Genomic DNA, 5,680 nt, shown 5'->3' on the forward strand with positions numbered 1-5,680 from the left:
TCTAGATCAAGATTCTCGTACAGAAAACTCACCAAGGCATGGTGTAAAGTGAATGAAGGCATTGCAACCATGGGCATCCAGGATAATGGAAGTGTTGTGCATTTTGTTGGATATGTGTTCGCTGGTGTTAAAGGAGAAATTGCAACTAGAATTGGCAGAACTCTGTTTCCCGTCATCAAAGGCAAAATTCAAAACCATTTTTGTTAAAAATTGGTTTTTATTCAAACGGCAAAGGGAAGGTGTAAGGTTAAAGACCGAAAGCCAAAATTAGAACGAAGAATATCTACAGCAGAGAGAAAGGAACGGATCGCCTATTTTTGTCTTCAGTCATGATTCAATGGGATCCACGCTACAGTTTTTGCCTTTTCATTGGTCATCAAAAAGTTTCAAGTGGAATAATGTAACGTTGTTCTGTCTATAGAACAGATGGACGATTCTTCTTCTGTCTTGATGATTTTAGTTTAAAAAACTCCCTATTTTCATCGATTTGTTTTCCCACCTCTGAGTTCATTTATGGTATTGTAAATCATTTGTAAAGGGGTCTGAGTTCTGGCAGTAGTGTGAAGGAAAAACCTAGCTCTTTCACTGTACAGTTTTTCCAGGAGATTAATAAAATGATGCAGCTCTGATTCATGAGATTCATGTGGTATGAGTTTAGCATATGTTTCTTCTTTCTGTTTCATGTATCTTGTTATGTTTTACTGTCCATTCATGATCATTTCCAGTTGAATGCTTTTAAGTAAGAAAGGTAGAATCCAGTTTACTGCTCTGCCTTGGGAAGGCATTCATGCTTTGTGTCTCTTCTTCTGTCTGAAAAGGATTCATGTATATGCCCTTTTCAGCTTCTCAACAGTCTTTCCACTCCATATTATTTCAGTTTGATTGCTAAACCTCCTGCCTATCTTGCCTCATGAAATACTCTGTGTCTTTGATTTAATTTCTCAGCTCAGGCTGTCCTTTGTCCCATACAGCCCAGAAAATTCAGTCATTCAATAAATTACCTCTTTCATATCTATTTACTAGCCTAAAATCAGTTTCCCATTTTAAGTCATCTCAAGCCCCATTGAAACACTTTTCGCTGAGATTGACCCAGAGAGAGCCCTCTCCTGTCCTCGTAGGGCTAGCTACGAGGCTGAGCGTGGTTTGATGTGGACCTAGAACCTTGTCTTTTCAGCCTGAGGAAAATCTAGGCTCTAACATAGTGGTGACCATACTGGGGACGAAAATGGTTTGCTTGCTGATTGTCTGGCCCCAGTACATGTATCAAGTTCAGATCTGATGGTTGATGGTGGACAACGATCAGACACATCAAGGCTAAAATCATTCACCTCGTGACTTCATTCACTGAAAAATCCAAAAATCAATCCTTCATGGTGACTCCACTGTAGGAAGATTAGTAGCTTTAAGATTTTCAAGATGGAACGGGTTGCAAGAAGATACGCTCCCATGAGTCGAGATCACATTCTAGGTTTTCCGAATAAAATGCCCAAGGTGGATTGGCTTCAGAATTTGCCTATGTTCAGAAATGTGGAAGGTAATGACGTTGCTCTTCATCTGGTGAAATTTCACATTCATGTGCATAAATTAAAGATTGATTTTCCTGAAGACTGTTTGATGAAAATGTTTATGGCTACTCTCGAAGATGAAGCCCGATCTTGGTATGAAAGTTTGCCACCTGCTTCTATTTATTGTCTAAAAGATTTTCATACGATATTTTTTGAAAGGTATAAAGAATCATATCCATCCTTGACTTTAGTTCAGACCTGTTGTGAACATGTTAGTAGTTTCATTGAAGATCTTGAGAATTTTTATGGAGATACTGAATTGATGGACGGAGAAATCATGGAAGCATTGTATGAAAATTCATTTCAGCAACGTGAAGAGAACCTAGAGGATTCCCATCAAGATGCTCAGGAAAATTTGCAGTAGGATCAAGATCAGTAGGTTGAAGACTTCCATATGGCTAAAAATGATGAAAGAGAAAGTTTCGTTTCAGGTCTGTCCATGGAAGAAAATAGCATGCAGGGAAGTCAAGTTTCAATTTTAGAATGTGATAACGTTAAGTCAGCCATTTCAGATCTAGATTCAGATTGTGATGAACAAGAATACCTTGTACTGAATCCCATGAAGGATAACTCTATTGTTGAAATCATCTAGAATAAAGAAGACAGAGTTATGGATCCAAATGTTCTCATGTCATCAGAACAAAGCCTTCATAAAGAGGTAATCTATTCAATTCAACAAGATGAGATCTTTGTTCAAGTAAGTGAAAAAGCTCTGGATGAATTTATGGAAGATGATATAAATGATAGTGTTGGGTTTCAAGAATCATTTGAAGTTTATTTTCTTATGATTGATGAATGTAATGAGGAACATGATAATCTGGCTGTTATATCATATGAAGATAATCAAAATAATATTCAGACTACAAAAGATCAGAACATTCAGGACTATATTTCAGATTCTTCTTCCTATGTTTCATGTTTTGAAATGTTCTTTGAAGAGGAGATCTGCTCATCTACTTGTTCAAAATTTTTTGAGGACCAGGAACATACTCTTACTGAAGTACATTATGAAGGAAGATCAGAATCAAAGAAGAATGACACATTGTTTCTCCAGTAGGAGGTAAGACTTCATGTTTTTCACGATCCACTGGAAAATCTGTTGCAGTCAGCAGTGAAGGTGATTATCACAGAATTCAGTGATGAAGGAGATCATGGTCAATTATGTTTTTGGATGCCTAGTTACCAGTATTTATTGTTGACTAGAAGATCTGATTAGGAGAATCAATCAAGGAGGCATCTGCTTGATTGGTTACATTGGAAAGCTCATTACACATGATTGTACATATTTCATTACTATGCAAGTGGTTGTCATCATGATTTGAAATCGTGATGGACTGTTGCCCCTTAATAAGATTTGTAAGTTCTTGTTTTATTTAAGTCAGTCATGAGTCATTTGTGAGTCAGTTTTTAGTCTTGTTATTAAGTTAGTTTGTGTTGGTTTTTAGTCATGCATTTTAGCTTGGGTTATTGACTCCATAGCCTAATGGATGAAGGCACTATCTAGCTCTTCCAGATATCTGCCGTTCTTGGCACCTCCAAGGAGCTACCATCCCCATTGGAGCCAATGTTAGAGGTGGTCTGTTCAGCCCTCCATCAGAGATCAAAATCTCTTTATTGCATTTCATTTTTAGGTGTCTCGCTTGATTCACTCATTTGCATTCTGCTAGGAGCTTTCCATTATCTGACGGAAGGGTCTCTTCACTCATTTCCCTCATGATTGTACCTGCTGGGTTGGTCAAAATTTATCAAAGTTCATCGAAAGTTGATTTCAGTCATTTACAGTCATAGATGCTATTTTGGTCAAAAAGAGTCTTTTCAGTTTCTAGGTCTAGGGTTTGTCTTCAGAATGTCAAATAATGCCCGCAGGCCATGAGGATGTCTTCAATAAGTTTTTATTCCAAGATTTTCATCATTAATCATATTCAAGGATGTTTCTTCTTCAAAAATCTGTTTTGAAGAAGAAATCATCAAATTTTAATTTTTGTAATAAACTTGTAATTTTAAAGTTTCCCGCCATGGAGTACTTCAAATGCAGCCTCTAGTCATTTTTTGCGAAATATGACGCCACCATCCCTGCAAAAATCAACCAAGAAAACATTATTTCAAGCTAAAAATCAAAAAGGAAATTCGAAAGAACAGAGTTGTATTAAAAGTGAAGAAATGTCAATTTTGAAACATTACAAAGTGGGTCTTTACAAAGAGAAAATCAAAGCCATGTCTTTTGAAGAGATTTCAATGTTTATCAATGCCATTTGCATTCAAGAGGTCGATTGAAGTTGAAATTTAGAGGAGAGAGGGAAAAACTTGTAATTCTGAAGCCGAGACTGTGTTTGGAAGTGTGCACGGTGCATGGGAGGAAGGCGTGGCACATCCAGGAAACGCGGCGCATTGGGCAGAAATTGATTGCGTTAATTTGCTCGAGCGTGACGCATAGAGTCGACGTGGCGCGTTGGGTGTGCGCGTGGCGCACAGAGCTGCTACTCCAAATTTCTCATTGCCTCCGTCAAATCTCCAATTTTCTTGGCTCCTCTGCTTCATAATGCTGAATATGCTAAAGCAAAAGGCTACTATGGTTGATAAGACAGTTATAATCACCACGTTAAATCAGGCATGGACAACCCCAAATTCCATGATTGATCTTTTCTTGGAGAGCTTTCGGTTAGGGGATGAAATTCACTATTTTTGGATCATTTAATTATAGTGGCTTTGGATCAAAAGGCTTATGATCGGTGCATGTCCATCCATGCTCACTGCTTTGTTCTCAAGACTGATGGAGTTGACTTCGCTAGTGAGAAGATTTTCATGACAGATGATTATTTAAAGATGATGTGGAGGAGAATCGATTTTCGGCAGACTGTGCTTGCAATGGGATATAACTTTGTTTTCACGGATGTAGATTTTCAAATTGCTTGTGACCATTTCACTGGCAGCCCTACAGATTTGAAGAACAGTGCCAATGGGAACTATGTAAAATCAAATAACTGGACAGTAGAATTCTACAGGTATTGGTACATGTCATGAGAATTGTATCCTGGAAAGCATGATTAAGATGTGCTAAATAATATCAAATATGAAGATGCTATAAGTAGAGTAGAATTGAAGTTGAGGTCCTTGGACGCATCTTATTTTGGTAGATTTGTGAAGATTTCACACAAGGTTTGCACCATGCATGCAAATTGCTGCTATGAACTGAGAAACAAGCTTCAGGATTTGAGGTTAATGCTGGCAGATTGGAAACATTTTCAGTCCATGACTTTCCAACAGAAGAGATTACAGACACTGACCTGGAAAATTCGAAGGCACTGCAGGTAGAAGGTGAAATTTTTGAAACGTGACTAGTAAGTTCTGTTGCTGTCTTTGACAACCATGTTGCTGCTACACATTAACGTATTATCTGAGATGGATTTTATTGAGAATTATGGAGAGCTAGTTTCCAATTCTACGCATATGTGCAAGATCTGTCATATTTACAATGATATCTAGATCAAGATCCTCGTACAGAAAACTCACTGAGGCATGGTGTAAAGTGAATGAAGGCATTGCAACCTTGGGCACCCAGGATAATGGAAGTGTTGCGCATTTTGTTGGATATGTGTTCGCTGGTGTTAAAGGAGAAATTGCAGCTGGAATTGGAGGAACTCTGTTTCCCGTCATCAAAGGTGTTAACACCCAGGTTGTTCCCTATGACTCCCAAGGGAATACGGCCGGGGTAACCACTAACCAATCTTTGGATTGCAGCTTCTAGCCAAACCGCAATCAGAGAGGGCTCTCTCTTTATGATTTGTCTCTGTTATGATAGTATATTACGCTAGTTATTATGCTCAGGTTTTTGTTTATGTTTTGGTTGAAGGATGTCTTTCAATATCTAAGATGTAATGCTTAGACAGTTATATTTCATTGGGCAATGGAGTCTAGAGCTGTGAAATGTTTGAAATGCTTCAGTGGGAATGTTCAGACTGCAGGGCCTATTGGGTATCCCAACAAACAAAATTTAAAGCTTAAGTGATGATGTATGATGATGCATGTTTAGCCAATGGAAAGCAATTAAGAATTCTCAATTAAGCTAATGCTGTGAAAGTGAAATGTATTGCTCAGGAGCAAACTTGAATTCCTGA

The 5,680-nt window shown here is 38.0% G+C and overlaps 1 pseudogene; it reads left to right on the forward strand.

Annotated features, from left to right (window-relative positions):
* The first annotated feature begins 4,104 nt into the window (after positions 1-4,104).
* Positions 4,105-4,877, forward strand: LOC149194181 (uncharacterized protein At4g15970 pseudogene; annotated as a pseudogene).
* The last annotated feature ends 803 nt before the right edge of the window (positions 4,878-5,680 follow it).

Source organism: Pinus tabuliformis, chromosome 2_2 (genome assembly GCF_031772625.1).
Source record: "Pinus tabuliformis cultivar Carrire ecotype Pingquan chromosome 2_2, CPIR1, whole genome shotgun sequence".
NCBI classification, from domain to species: domain Eukaryota; kingdom Viridiplantae; phylum Streptophyta; class Pinopsida; order Pinales; family Pinaceae; genus Pinus; species Pinus tabuliformis.